General features: G+C 48.4%; 1 protein-coding gene and 1 long non-coding RNA gene across 10 annotated transcripts in view; one reads left to right on the forward strand and one right to left on the reverse strand.

Moving 5' to 3' along the window:
* Window positions 1-15,987, reverse strand: part of HIPK2 (homeodomain interacting protein kinase 2) — a 203,910-nt gene that overhangs the window by 80,240 nt on the left and 107,683 nt on the right. The gene's annotated exons all lie outside the window — the stretch shown is intronic.
* LOC107132435 (uncharacterized) lies at window positions 1,114-11,174 on the forward strand. Its single transcript, XR_001500260.3, has 2 exons — window positions 1,114-2,174; window positions 10,897-11,174. It is a non-coding gene; the product is annotated as an uncharacterized lncRNA (long non-coding RNA).

The raw sequence follows: 15,987 nt of genomic DNA on the forward strand, positions 1-15,987 counted from the left end.
CGATGCATGCTCTGAAAGGGCCCCCATCCTTCGACTGCTGCAGGATAGAGGGACGGAGGCCACCGGGGACAGCCAGGGACGTCACCGTGACAGACCTACAGCACGCTGCAGACGAGAACCTGGAAGACACTTCTGCCGGTGGAAGGGGAGCAGGCTGTCCCCCCAGATGAGAACACCACTGCTCATCTGTCCAGAAACTTGTTTTTCTCATCCGAACAATGGGGCCTCTTTGTAATCCAAGAGCTGGGACTCTCGGATCTTGCCTTTGGAATGGAGCAGCCTTCAGCAAAAGAGATTAAAGTGTTCATCTTGTTCCTTGGAGCACCGAAGCCCACTCCAGCTGAGTGGACTAACCCAAGTGCAGAAATAGGGCGTTGCACATCAGTCGGCTGGGGCTCAGGAGGTGGAGGAAAAGGAAAGGAAGATGGACTTGAGAGGGAGGGGGGGATCTACCTGGTGGGGGCACAAGAGGCGACAGGGCAGAACCATCCAGACTCATCAGGGTGGTCAGGACGAGGCCCTGGAAGCACGCCCAGCATCCCTTCCAACCGCCCTCGCTCCCCACCCCCAGCTTGCCTCTATGGAAAGCCCTCCTCTGGCCATCAAGGCTTCCAACTCGAATCCTGCCTCTTCTAGAATTCTGTCCTGACCAAGGCGCTCTCTGAGTCTGTGTCCCCACAACACATCTGCCAGTTCCAGTCTTTTATTCATCGCTGCCCTGATAAATTTCTTAAAATGAGAAAAATCTACCAGCGGCTCCTCAGCTGGACAGAAAGCATCTCGAGGCAGTGGGCGTCTGTTATTTATCCCTGCAAACCCGGCCTAAGTGCTGTGGGGGTGAGTCCTCCACATATACGGGTGGCCACGCGCCACGCTCACGGGTTGGGAGAGGCAGAGGTCTCAGTCTCCTTTTCCTACCACAAACCCTGCAGGATGTAGTCAATGTTCAATACACAGATGCTTGCTGACGAAAGCCATTTTCTGGGGAAGAAGTAAACACAGGGACTTCTTACTATTTGTTGTTTATGCATCATAGATGATGTGTGGCTTCCCTGATGGCTCAGGCAGCAAAGAATCTGCCTGCAATGCAGGAGATGCGGGTTCGATCGCTGGGTCAGGAAGATCCTCTGGAGGAGGAAATGGCAATCCACTCCTGTATGCTTGCCTGGAGAATCCCATGGACAGAGGAGCCTGGCGGGTTATAGTCCATAGGGTCGCAAAGAGTTGGACATGATTGAGCACGCACATGCATGTGTTTATGTGCCAGGCAAGAGAAGGGATAGAGAACAAGTGAGCCCTGTCTGGTACTTCTCTGATAACGGGGATTTCCATGGAGAAATCCTTCATTTCTAATGGAAGAGGCTTGACCTAGGAAGTTTGTATCTTTAAAAGATATGGAGGAATGGTAGGTGAAGAGAAGAAACTATTTATCTGGAATGGAGGAAAGAAATAACAAATGGAGATGAGAAGAGAGGAGGCAGCTAGGGAGATTTTAAAAGATACAACTGAAAAAAAAAGAAACCACAAGCAATTAAATGAATGTTTGAAAGAATGGTAGTCATCATTGGTACGAAGTTTTGAAAAATCATTTAAAGTAACCGAGCTTGTCACCCTCGCCTCTGTAGAGTGTCAGTTATGTAAGCAGGTCTTTGTATGTGTACATTTAGGCTTGTCCTGGCTTTCCCCACGAGATCAAAAGTTCCTTGAGAAGACAGAGCCTATGTTTGCTTCCTAAGGAAGTGCTAAGCCGCCAGAGAGCAGCCTGGTGGTGCTCTGCACACAACAGGTGTTCAATCAGCATTAACCAATCAAATTCTGACTCCTCGTTGAAAGCCTCTGACGAAACTGTCTAGTTCCTTTTCATTCAGGCTCAAAAAGGGTTTGTTTTTCAAGGAACAAAACAACCCCAAATACCCCCAAAGATTCAATTCTAGATTCAAGTTGGTGGCTAAGTGGAACAATTCTGCCTGACTCTTTAACGATGCTAACTTGTGTGAAAAATCAAACAGATGTCTTCCTTCCTGTCTCTTCTGGGGTCCCCTGACTTTACAGAGGCTGACAGGCTTCAGACGATCACAGGGCCATCACTGGGGACTCACCGTTCAGACCAGGAAATCAATACCGCTGGAGGAAGTGTGGCATGTACAACACTGAGGACTTGGGGTTGCGTAGAGGTAAGGCTGATAAAAGAAATACGGCGCATGTTCCCTAGCCTGGTTATGTGTTTTATTTTCTCTGCAATTGCATCAGCAGTTTAAATGTGAGTTTCATTCCTAGGTGCACCTAACATCTGGTGAAAATGACTCCATTTTGCAAGGTGGGGCTGAAGGTCTGTCATCGGTTCCATCATCCCTACTGAGAGGCCACAGCCACATCCCACACCTTTGTCACCGGCCCATCTGCATTATCCTTAGCACCAATTTCAGGCCTGTCCTGCCTGCCTGAGGGAGGCAATTTTGGGAGGGAAAGGCAGGGGGCAGAGGTGGGAAAACGATGCTACGTGGGTGTTTCTCTTTCCCAATACTGTGTTCAATATGGACAAATATTTGTGTAGCCTCTGTATTTACCATTAATACTGGGATGAACTAATTAGGGACTAAATTTTACTATGGGAAGCAGCAAAGCCTGGGGCCGGAGTTGGGGAGGGGACAAGGAAAGCAAAACCCCCAAACGCAAGAACACAAACACGCTCAAAGCTGGCATCTGAAGGTATTATTCACAAACAATATGGGAAAAGGCAGAAGTGTATTTCCTCTGTTCTTCTAAAGGGAAGTTCAGAAAAAGGTCAGGAATAGAACAATGAGGGCCATCTATCACAGCAGCCTGTAACCTAGAAAGGTTACTTACACGCCTGCAGCCTCCTTTCTCAGTTCTGTAATTACCACTCCCCTTCCACAGATCACACGCCACTACGGGCCTTATGTATTATGCATTTCATTTCCATCCACCTATGCCCTTCTCGGTGACCAGGGCTAAGGTGGAGTGGGCGGGGCGAGGCGGTCCCCCCACCCCCACCCCGCCCCGCGCCCCTCTCACCACCCGGGTGCGCACGCAGACTTGCTGGCCCCAGAGCACAGCGCAAGGCACACTCGTGTGGTTTTGCCTGGTGTTGACCTTCAATTCCCAGACTAAGGTTTTGTTTATTGAACAAATAAGCACTAGCTACCAGCAGGGATTTTCCTAGCGGAAATCACGGTGGGGCACGTTTCCTTCCCCTGAACATTTTTATTGAGGCGAAATGTGGTTAAAATGAGTATTTAGAGTGGTCTTAAAGGAGGCAAAGGCAGGGTGCAGTCTGAGGGTGCGCGCGTGCGCGTGCGTGTTGTGTCGGGTCTGTATGTCTGCGAGGTGCAGCCTGAGTGATGTGTGGTATGTGTGTGTGTTTTGTGTGTCTATGTTTGAAGCAGGCAGCAGCTCCCACTCCGTCCTGCTGCTGGAGCTGGGATGGGGACTGGCACAGGGGATACCCGAAATAGATACAGTGGCATAAACTTCTGACCTTCTGAAAACTGGCCCCCCTCTCCTACCAATTCAGAGGGCTCCAGGAAGTCTCTGGGGGCTATTAGTCTTCACAAATGATATTAATATACCAAAGTGGGTACCATCCTTGGCTCAGGACACTACTTCTTCGGGATTTTCCTTTCAAATCTTTAAAAAACATTAGGCTCACTAGAGAAGTGTCATCTCAGACAATCCAGAGAATATGAGAACAGGGAAACCCCGTGAAGCAGACAGAGGGAAGCAGTAACTGAAAGCCCTTCCCTGAAGAGCAAACAGTATACCTGAGTCTATCACTGTGAGAGGTGATACAGGTAGAATTTTTAAATCTACTTTTGAAAAGTGCTTTTTGACACATTTGGAGATGACAGTTTTAAGACTGGATATGAAAATAGGGTATTTAATTCCTGAGGTTCATCTCCATAACACAATAGTAAATGAGATGAATATTAGGGATAAATCACTAGGGCATAAATGTTATTCCTTTAGGTTTGTTTTTTTTTTTTAAACTACTCTCAATGATCATCTGTTTAAAAAGGATTTACTGACTACTGAACTTCCCTAATGGTACACTGGATAAGAATCTGCCTGCTAAAGCCGGGGACACAGTTCAACCCCCACCTGGGACGATTTCACACACTGTGGAACAGCTAAGCCCACATGCTGAAACTACTGGAGCCCAGGCTTCACAAGAGAAGTCACTAAAACGAGACAGCAAAGAGCAGCCCCCATTTGCTACACTTAGAGAAAGCCAGTGAGCTGCAATGAAGACCCAGTGCAATCAAAATAAACTAAAAGGATTTACTGACTACTGTAAGCACAGCTGTGACACACAGCATCTAGGAGCCTCCAAGATGGCTCCTAGACGCTCACCTCGTCATATTCAATAGTGAATCCCCTCCCACACTGAATCCTCCCACACAGGATACTGCAGAAACAATGTGACTGCTGAGACTAGGTTATAAAAGACGTTGCATCTGCTACCCCGCTCTCTCTTGGATGGATCACTCTGTGAGAAGCCGGTGGCCATGTTGTGAGGATGCTCAAGCAGTTCTAGGCAGAGGCCCACACAGCAAGAAACTGAGGCCTCCTGCCAACCGCCTGCACCAGCTTGGCACCAGCCAGGACAAAGAGCCACTGAGGAAGATCCTCTAGCCCAGGCCAAGTCCTCGGATGACTGCAGCTCCCCCTTGAGAAGCTGACTGCAACCCTATGAGAGAACTGGAGCAGAACTGTCCAGCCAGGTTGCTCTCAAATTCCTGGCCTGCAGATACTGTGAGATAATACATATATATTATTGTTTTAAGTCAATGAATTTTGAGGTCATACGTTATGCAATGATGGGTAACTAAAACCCACATGTGACCAGACTTCTAAGAGAGGAGGGATTATGCAAAAGAAGCTTGAGACTTGTTCTTGAGACAAGCCTTATCTGAGCATCTGCCTGGTGCCCATAGCTGTACTAGACGCTCCTCCTAGTCCCTTCTCTGTGGGCATACACACCCTGGATGTCAGTGATCAACCTCTTAAAAAAGTAGGTGGTACAATGAAACCAATGACCAAGGAGAACTTTCAAGTGCCCAGAGGCAGGAATGCCTGAAAGACAGAATAAAGGTTGCAAACTGCTACCCCGTAGGAAGCGTGTGACACAGACACATAAATGGTTTGGCCTGCAAAGGGTTAAAAATCCTTTTTGAATTAGTTGTTAACATTTAGAAATCAAGTGGTCTTTCTTAAAAATCTGGATTTCTGGCTTCTCTTGAAATTCCGAGGCTCCGGCAACTCAGGGCTACAGGTCTGTGCTTGGCAACAATTAGCCTGGGCTGGGGAGCTCTGCCCCCTTATGTGGCATACAGGTGTGTCTCCCGCTGTGCCCTCGCAGCTCGATGATTTTACCCGCCTGGCCCTACAGGCATGTGAGCTTGCCACCCACAGAAAAGAGGCAAGAGGAAGGACGAATGGAGGAGCTAAGCAAAATGACTGCTTTTAGCTTATATACTGAAGACTTTTTTGAGTGGTAGAAAGCTAGTTATCTTTTATTAAACAAAAAACGTTTCATCAACAGCTACCCCAGAAGCCAGGGACACTTTAGAACTTAGAAGGAATGTACAATAATGATTACACTTTACATTAAACAGCATGAAGTTTAGAAGGATCCCACGTGAAGTGTATGCAGTGTTTGTTTATGAAGGTCTCCATTACAGAAGACCTCAGCTGAGAGGAAGTGGGATGCCGGAGTCTCACTTTGCTGACCTGGCTTTCGACGAGCACAATAATTCACAATAACAGAAGAAAGGAAGGCTCTGGCGCCATAACTCAGTGAATATCCTCTGGATTCGTCTCTCCTACAAGATACAATAATATACCCTTTTTTGGCCCTCTCCCAACTTTCCATTTGAAATAGGATTAAAATCAGTTTTCAGAGTGGCTTACTCAGGAATTAACTAACCAATCCCTGGATAACTTGATTCCTGAACAATTTCTATACAGTCCTTTGAAAATTTATAGAGGAGGAATACAGTATTAACAATGTCATGCTCTTAAGACCATCTTTTCTAAACAGTCAAGTGCTGAGTGGGAGGTCAGGGGCCCTTGGGCTTCCTTAAAAAGCTGCTCAAGGTGGTTTTTATAAGAGCACAAGAAAGACACTCTGCCTGCCTCCCCATCCCCGAGCCCACCCCACGCTCAGGGAACGATGTCGTAAATGTGATCACCAGTATTTATGGAGCTCCTCGGGTGTTCCAGACTCTGCTAGAGGGTGATACAAAGTCATGGTTTCTGTTCTCAAGAAGCTTAGCAGCTGGTGGACATGGACAGAAGGGATATACCTCAGATGGCCACTAAGTTTACAGACAGTAATCGCTGTCTTTCATTCAACAATACTTATCAAGCATCAATTCTGTCCTGATGCTGAGTATTTGGGAATGAACAAAAATGGGGCGTCTCTGCCCTCCTGGGGCTTACACTCTAGTGGACTTCAGTGACTTGATCCAGGCTGGGAAGAACACAAGCAGGTAGGATTTACTGTGACCACTAGGCATGGTAGTGGCTACCCACCCCAGTGTTCTTGCCTGGAGAATTCCATGGGCAGAGGAGCCTGGTGGGCTGCAGTCCAAGGGGTCACAAAGAATCAGACATGACTGAGCGACTAACACACTAGAAGTGGTAGACTTTCAGCTGACTTTAGAGGGTCCCAAGAGGGGAGAGGGCCTGCAGACGGGAAAACTGTAAGTGAAGGCACAGAGGCAGGAAAACACAGGAGTGTCCAGGGGAACAAGGAAGGGACACCAGGACCTATGACCCAGGGCAGCAAGCACTAACCCTGCATTTCCGGTGCGCTGGTCCTGAGGTCAGATAATGAGCTGTTCTTTGATTCCTTTACTCAGAAAGTACAGACACAAGGGGGTTTGTCTCTAACCACGAGTAACTGGAGAAGATGGCACTGGGGATTATTAAATGTTGTAAAGTAGATGGTGGGGTTAGAGACTTCATGGGACAAACCACACCTCCCACACCATAAAGAAGGCTGAGTGCTGAAGAACTGATGCTTTCAAACTCTGGAGCTGGAGAGTCCCTTAGACATTAAGGAGATCAAACCAGTCAATCCTAAAGGAAATCAACCCTGAATATTCACTGGAAGGAGTGATGCTGAAGTTGAAGCTCCACTACTTTGGCCACCTGATGCAAAGAACCGACTCATTGCAAAAGACCTTGATGCTGGGAAAGATCGAGGGCAGGAGGAAAAGAGTGACAGAGGATGAGATGGTTGGATGGCCATCTCCGACTCAATGGATATGATGAGTTTGAACAAACTCTGGGAGACAGTGAAGGACAGGGAAGCCTGGTGTGCTGCAGTCCATGGGGTCACAAAGAGTCGGACAAGACTGAGCAACCAAACAGCAACACCTGGGCCATATACTGTAAAGGCCTGACACACGGGCCTTGGAAGGAGGCCTTCACGTCCTGTTGGCGATGCCACTGAGAGGTGAGAAGTGAGAAAGGAAGTGAGCCACACAGCCTCAGGGGGCACAGCCCAGGACATGATAGATGATGCCAAGTTTTCCGTCATGTTAGCAAAGCTTTTCCACTTGTTCAATGTTTCTTCCTTCCCAGATGTTGTGTGTGTGTTGGGGGGAAGCAAACCACACTCACCTGGTCCCAAAGACTTGGTCCTTAGTAACATCAAACAGTTCTGTGTATGTGCAGCCTAGCGTGTTGGATGACACAGAAGCAAAACAGCGTCCTAATGGCGCAGAGACCCGACAGAACCATGTTCAAGTGGCCTTAATGGTATGGAGCACACAGAGAAGTGGCTGCTGCCTGAGTGGCTCTTCAAGGTAAACGTCACTTGAAACACATCTTAGGAGCTGCCTCGCACATTTATGAGGGAGTGGCCCTCTTGTGGACGGGGTTTCACTGACCTGTCATCTGATCCCCTAGGCCCCCCATGATACATCAGTGCAGTCTCCATGGAGGGCGTGGTAGCCAAGCATGATGAGGATTCTTAACAATCAGCCAAGTTCTGATTTCTCAAAAAGTGAGCTCGTCTTGATATTCTTGGTAATATCAACTCTCAAACCTCTCCTTGGATCGCCCACCCAATATTTATTTTGGGAACAGCTTAAATCGAGAGAAAAGCTATTTATTTAATAAGTTAAACAAAAGCTGTTGCAGGGATTCCTCGTGAGTGGGAGGCTGGATGGGGTGATTTCTCAAGTCCTCGCCAACACCATGGCTCTAGGATTCAATTCCGCCTTCCTTCTGATCACATGCAATTACACAGGCAGAGGGGATGCAGAGCAATGGAAGACCATGCATTAGCGTGAAGGGCTGTTATGACCATGGAGGAATGCACAGGATCAGAAAGCATCCCTGGGGATGAGGGTCCTCAGCCAGAGCTGCGGTCTGTGAGCCAGTGGCTGAACTCCAGGTGCCAACAAGGTGCAGAGTTAACGTCAGTTGTCAGTAACCACGTTTAGTCAAGGGAGCATCGTCGCAATAAACGCAGACCAGGGAAACAGCAGGCAGAAGTACTGAGAAGGCAAACAAAGCAAGAGCAGATGAAGCAAGTGGTGATAGATAAGCAGACATCGATCTTCCCTTTGGAATGAAGGGAAGGTGTATCATGAGTTAAGCCGTTAGTTGCAGTGGCTGGTCCTGGGTTCCTGGAGATGCAGGAAGGAGGGGCCAGCAGTGCCGGCTGCCTCCCTCTGTAGCCGCTGCTCATTCCCCGATGCAAGGCCTTTGCTTTGGGTTCGGATGTGCTCACTTCCTCTTTCTTTTCTCCTTTCTCTTCTCTCCTTCGTCCTTTTTTTTTTTTTTTTTTAATTTTTATTTTTGGCTGTGCTGGGTCTCCCTTGCGGCATTCAGGGTCATTTCTTGCAGCCTGTGATCTTCTCTTGCTGTGCACAGGTTCAGTTGCCCTGCGGTGTGTGGGATCCTAGTTCCCCAACTAGGGATCGAACCTGCATCCTCTACACTGGAAGGCGGATTCTTTACCACTGGACCACTAGGGAAGTCCCTCCTTCTTCCTTTTAAAGTAGTGTTGGCCGCCATATGCCCCCTCTGATTGGTGGGCTCCCCTTCTCCTCAGACCTTCCGCCACTGCCCATGTAACTCACCCGTCCAACTTAAGATGTGTGATTAGATCTGTAGTTTAGAAACATAACTATTAATTACTTGTGACTAAGATTTGAAAAGAAAGAGCCCTCTCCTGCTAGGCCCCCGGAGAAGCAGTCAGAGCTGAGAAGGCCAGGGGGAGGGAGTCTGGAGCCCAGCACATCATTTCAGGTGGGTGGGGACCCCTCCCGCCCCCCACACCGGGAGCCCCCCGCCACTAGGAAAACTGCTCTTATAGCAACACAACCTCCTTCTGTGTAGACCCACTGGCCTTCTCAGTTCCCATCCTTAGCCTCCCCACTCTTTCTCTCTAAAGTTTTATTAATGTAGTTTTGGCTACAGTGGGTCTTTGCTGCTTTTCGAAGGCTATCTCTCTAGTTGTGGTGAGCAGGGGGCTACTCTTCGTTGCAGTGTGTGGGCTTCCCATTGCGGGGGCTTCTCTTGTGGAGAACAGGCTCTCGGGGCTTCAGCAGTTGCAGCACACGGACTCCGTAGTTGCTCTTTTGGGCTCTAGAGTGCGGGCTCTGTAGTTGCGGCACATGGGCTTAGCTGCTCTGCAGCATATGGGATCTTCCCGGACCAGGGATCGAACCTGTGTCCCCAGCATTGGCAGGCGGATTCTTATCCACTGCGCCACAAGGGAAGATCCTCCCCTCTGATAGCAGATAATCTTCAACTCATTCTATTTTGGGGGGTGCTGCACTGCGTCTTCATTGTGGTGCTTGGACTTAGCGAGCAGATTCAGTAGTTGTAGCTTATTTTGCCCTGAGGCATGTGGGATCTTAGTTCCCCAAGCAGGAATCGAACCCACGTCTCGCAAACTGGAAGGCAGATTCTTAACCACTGGACCACTTTCAAAATCCATTCAGATGTGTAAATGTGCTTCCCTGGCTCTCCACTTCCTCCTGTCATTCTTGTTTTTCCTTTCTGCCTCCTCTTCCTTACTCTGGACCCCCAGCCCCCAGCGGCACTCGTTCACTGTGGTTCACTGTGGTTCACTGTCCAGCATCGGCCGTCAGACGTCGGTCCTCCACCTCTAGGCCCATAGTCTCAAAGATGGGAGTATCTTTACTTGGGTGCCCCAAATGGAACTATCGCCTTCCCCTTTCAAAATGGGGTTCCTTTCCCATACCACCCCATTTTATCCCAGTAGAACCATTATTTTTTTATCTTCAAAATTAGGGCCCTCAAGTCATATCTGCCCATGGCATCTTCCCTGAAATCCCAAGTTTCTGATTTCTTTGTTTTGGAGTCACCTTTTCCTCTTCCCTCTCGGTGCCATGACTCCCAGGGGCTTAACCCAGATTTCTGACAGAGTCTCCTGGCTGGTTTCTCTGCCTCTAATCTTTCTCCCTTCCAATCCTGTCTAAGACTCTGCCAGGCTTGTTTTCCCAGAACGGCTTTCATCATACCAACTTCCTTCCTCCAATTTGCTACCCCATGCAATCCAAGTTCTAATTGCCTCCCAGCCCCTGAGCAGCCATTCCCATCTTTTTATCCCATCCTGTTTCTGTTTAATAACTTCTTTCAAGCCCGTATCTTCCCTTCTTACTCCTTACTTTTCTGTGTCACCTTCACCTGAAGTGCCTTCTCCATCTCCTATTCAAATCGTAAACATCTTCAGAGTCCAGCTCAAGGCTCTTTATTAGCCTCACCCAGGCTCTTCCCCCCAGGAGCTCCAGACTGCTCTCCGTGCCCCCTTGCTCACTGCCTCTCACAGGAGGCATCACACCAGCCTGGAGACCTCTCTGTTAGATACCGTTTGCTTTGTCTTTGCAGGTCACGATCCCGCTGTTTACAGACTTGGGATGACCCCAGTGTGCCTTCAGACTCATCTACTCAGTTCTTCAGTTTACTAGTCCAAACTCTTCAGCCTGACCTCTGTGGAGCTTGTGACCTCACCTTTGGCTCCTCATCTCTAGACTGGACAGTTCCTGCAATTCTGCCGGCACCCAAACGACCCCTGGCCAGAAGGCCCTGCTTGCTAGCTCTTTAAAAAAAAGTGTTTTTTTTTGTGTTTGTGGTAAAGTCACATAATATAAAAGGTACTATTTTAACTGTACAGTTCAGTAGCACTAAGTATGCTCACATTGTTGTGCAAGTCTCACTATGATCTGTCTCCTGAATTTTGCACCTTCCTAAACTGAAACTCTGTCCCCATTAAACACGAACTCCCCATTTCCGCTCCCAGTCCCCCAGTCTCTGATTATGCAGTCCTATCTCTGCCCAACATTCAGTTCTAGTTCTTCCCCCAGAGACTTTATTGGTACATTCCAGAACTCTCTTCTTTCCCTTCACTCACCTTCATTAAGGCTAATTCTTTCTAGGTGTAGCAGTTTGATCCTTCCAAGTAAGCTTTAAGCTTCTTGATGAAAAACCATGACATCTTTTCCTGGACACCCATGCCTCTGCCCCTAGTCTTATATATTAGGTGCTTACTGAAACACAACTTGTCTTATTTTGCCTCACACCATGCACCTGGCCACCATTCTTCTAGATTCCCTTTAAAAGTTCTGGATCAGGGATCAGGAGACCTGGGTTCTACACCTGTTCCTGGTTAAGTCTCTTAATTGTTATGAGCCTAAGTTGTCTCAACTCTGAGACGGTAAGAATAATTCCTACTTGGTTACCTTATATATTGGGGTAAAGATCAATGGAGTGTCAATAATTCTCTCACTCAATAATTCAATGTTGTGTTATAGATATGACCAAGCTATTAAGGGCCAGTGAGCCAAGAATTTTCAACCCCACTGAGTTATTTTCATGGAACAATTTCCATGAGAAATGGGGAGGCAAAAACAAAATTTTCTTCTTAGAAACTATCTCAGTGCCAATACTGCTGCTGCTGCTGCTGCTGCTGCTGCTAAGTCACTTCAGTCGTGTCCAACTCCGTGCGACCCCATAGATAGCAGCCTACCAGGCTCCCCTCTCCCTGGGATTCTCCAGGCAAGAACACTGGAGTGGGTTGCCATTTCCTTCTCCAATGCATGAAAGTGAAAAGTGAAAGTGAAGTCACTCAGTCATATCCGACCCTCAGCAACCCCATGGACTACAGCCTTCCAGGCTCCTCCATCCATGGGATTTTCCAGACAAGAGTACTAGAGTGGGGTGCCACTGCCTTCTCCACAGTGCTAACACTGCTGCTGCTGCTGCTGCTGCTAAGTCGCTTCAGTCGTGTCCGACTCTGTGCGACCCCACAGACAGCAGCCCGCCAGGCTCCGCCATCCCTGGGATTCTTCAGGCAAGAACACCGGAGTGGGTTGCCATTTCCTTCTCCAATGCATAAAAGTGAAAGGTGAAAGTGAAGTCGCTCAGTCACATCCGACTCTTCGAGACCCCAAGGACTGCAGCCTATCAGGCTCCTCCATCCATGGGATTTTCCAAGCAAGAGTACTGGAGTGGGGTGCCATTGCCTTCTCCGGTGCTAACACTACTGGAACCAAATACTAGAAGTTTTGATGGGGGAGAGCCTTTGGAAGCACAGATTTGATTTATTAATAAGAGAATTCATCTTGGGTAAAGAGAAGGGGGGAATTGGAGTTCTGATGGGTACATCAAAGTTGGGAGATGCTTCAAAGGCAGCTAAGACCTTGGTCTGTATATCCCCAATCCCAAGTGCCCCCTAGTCCAGCTGCTACTGCAGTCCTCTTCAGGCAGAACCTTGGCAAGTTGCTAAAATACTTAATGATTTTGTATCAGAAGGTCAGCCATTGCCAGTCTTTCTTAAGGAGGGTTCTCCTCCTGAACCACAGGAGACAGAAAATGACCTGAGTCACTGTCATCTTTCTAGGCAGCACCCCAGGTATCCAGGGGAGAAGCTGACTTTTTTTTGCAGATTGTCTTTTTTTGTTTTTATTTTTTCAAATTGGAGTATAATTGCTTCACAATGTTGTGTTGGTCTCTGCTGCAGAACACCGTCAATCAGCCAGGTGTGCTGTGTGCTGTGCTGTGCGCTTAGCTGCTCAGTCATGTCCTTTGCGACCCCATGGGCTGTATGTAGCCTGCCAGGCTCCTCTGTCCATGGGGATTCTCCAGGCAAGAATACTGGCGTGGGTTGCCATGCCCTCCTCCAGGGGATCTTCCCAACCCAGGGATCAAACCCAGGTCTCTCACATTGCAGGCAGATTCTTTACCAGCTGAGCCACCAGGGAAGCCCTAAGAATACATATATTCCCCCCCGCCAATCGCACCCCTCCAGGTCGTCACAGAGCACCGAGCTGCACTCCCTGTGCTGTGTGGCAGCTCCCGTCTAGCTGCCTATTTTACACATGGCAGTGTATATATGTCAACACTACTCCCTCAGTTCATATCCCCTCTCCTTCCCCCTGCGTCTACAAGTCCATTCTGTACATCTGTGTATCTATAACTGCATCTTTATTCCTGCCCTGCAAATAGGCTCATTAGTACCATTTTTCTAGATTTCATATATATGGAGCTGGCTCTTTACATACAGTCTAGGGCAGGAGGGCTTCATTTCCCTGAAGCTCTGACTGCAGAAGGAGAGATGCTGACCAGCAGATGTATTTCTCAGTGAGGCCATTTCTCAGACAGCATGTGGCCAACCAAAACCAACAGGGCCCCTATTTTTCTGCTGCCAGAAGGGACAAGGGGCTTACAGAAGCCCCAGCCTGTGGGCTCCGCAGAGCTCCAACCCCAGGCTGGGGCTTTGGTAAGGCTAGAGTGAGGTTGCTCCCTGGCCTCCTGGGGTCCTGGGACGGGCCTGTGGTTAATACCATCATCAAGTCACCACCTCCTGTCATCCTACAGCTTCTGCAGCAGGACCCGTTTCCTCTTTACTCCCTGCCCTTGGCCTAAACCTTTCTAAGGATGTGTCCCTAGCCTGGGACCCGGTGGTGCTACAGCTGCATTCTCTTTCCTGCCCTTTCTTCCTGTCTCACCTTTACGCCTTTATTCAGGTCTCTCGGACCCTTCTTCACACTCTAATCTCCACACGAGGACAGAGCTCATCTTCATTGGGTTTCCTACTAAGCCGCTTCAGTTGTGTCCAACTCTTTATGACCCCATAACCTGCTAGATTCCTCTGTCCATGGGATTCTCCAGACAAGAATACCTTCTCCAGGGGATCTTCCTAACCCAGGGATCAAACTCAGGTCCCTTAAATCTCCTGCACTGGCAGGCGCGTTCCTTCCCACTGGTGCTACGAGGTTTAGTCACTTCTAAAACAGACCTCTTTACAGCTTCACAACCTGTTATTGCATGTTAAAAACAACTGGATACTGAGGTTCAGACTAGCTTGCTCTACGGCTCAAAAATCACCTTTGGATAGGTTTATTTGGCAAGAAAACTTTTTATCAAATACAGACTGTTCACAGGGTGGCAATGTGAACTTTTCTGGACGGGCCGTTCCCCCAGGTTAGTTCAGTTCAGCTGCTCAGTCATGTCTGACTCTTTGCGACCCCATGGACTGCAGCATGCCAGGCCTCCCTGTCTACCACCAACTCCTGGAGCTTAACCAAACTCATGTCCACTGAGTCGATGATGCCATCCAACCGTCTCATCCTCTGTCATCCCCTTCTCCTCCTGCCTTCAATCTTTCCCAGCATCAGGGTCTTTTCCAACGAGTCAGTTCTTCACATCAGGTTGCCAAAGTATTGAAGTTTCAGCTTCAGCATCCGTCCTGCCAATGTATATTCAGGGTTCATCTCCTTTAGGATGGACTGGTTGGATCTCCTTGCAGTCCAAGGGACTCTCAAGAGTCTTCTCCAACACTACAATTCAAAAGCATCAATTCTTTGGTGTTCAGCTTTCTTTATAGTCCAGCTCTAACATCCACACATGACTACTGGAAAAACCATAGCTTTGACTAGACGGACTATTCCCCCAGGTACAGCCTACCTATTCCTGGGTGCTACTGTCTCTCTCTCCTGGGGAACGGGGAGAAAGCAGCGCTGGGGAAAAGAGAAAAGCCTTTGGGGTTTCAAGTGGGATATAGTAGACATATAAGAAAAGTAAAAACAATCAATTTCTTGACTAAGAACCTCAGAACAAACTCAAATAGAATTTGCGTGACCACGGTTGACTGCTGTCTTGTCTACCACAGGGTATTTGCTTTTCCCTTATACCTGACTCAGGCTTTCTTCAAATCCTCTCTGTAAAAAGAAGTGTGAGAGAGAAACAATAGAATGAAAATCATTGTTTACTCTCTGCCCACGAACCATGGGCACGGAGGCTGATCTGAGATCTGCTGCGGGCCACATGGCCTGCAGGGAGGGCTTTGCTCTTACACCTGTGACCACGTGTTCTCCGTAGCCTGTGTGTTTCCAAATCCTGTTTTGATGGCTGAACTCATCTGTGACTCATAGTTCTTTCAGCTGGTGCTGAGGAGTGGGGCTGCCTCTTGCTCAGGGCTAGCCAGTCGGGATACTGAACAAGGAAAGAATTATTCCAAGAAACAGAAGGTATCTGAGTTTCCCTGGCAGATCCAGTGACAGAGAAACTCCCAGGCTTCAGATCTTGGCAGGAGATAGGAAGTGCTTTGAGCACCAACAATGGGAGCTGCACATAATGGAGGGAAAGAAAATCTGAAAAGTCCAAAGAACGTAAACATGGATGTTCCATTCTCCGATCTGCTGTCTCACATTCCAGAAGGTCACAGCTTCCAACAGACACTCTTTATTCTGACAATCCCGGTGGTGTGCTGGCCTGCTGACGCTGGGTGGGGGTGGAGCAGATCATCTATAATATTTGTGGGCTTCTGTGGTATAAGTGAGGGCTTCCCAGAGGGTGCTAGTGGTAAAGAACCCGCCTGCCAATGCAGAGACTTAAGAGACGTAGGTTCGATCCCTGGGCCAGGAAGATCCTCTGGAGGAGGGCATGGCAACCCACTCCAGTTATTCTTGCCTGGAGAAT

The sequence above is a fragment of the Bos taurus genome, chromosome 4, assembly GCF_002263795.3.
Source record: "Bos taurus isolate L1 Dominette 01449 registration number 42190680 breed Hereford chromosome 4, ARS-UCD2.0, whole genome shotgun sequence".
Classification (NCBI taxonomy): domain Eukaryota; kingdom Metazoa; phylum Chordata; class Mammalia; order Artiodactyla; family Bovidae; genus Bos; species Bos taurus.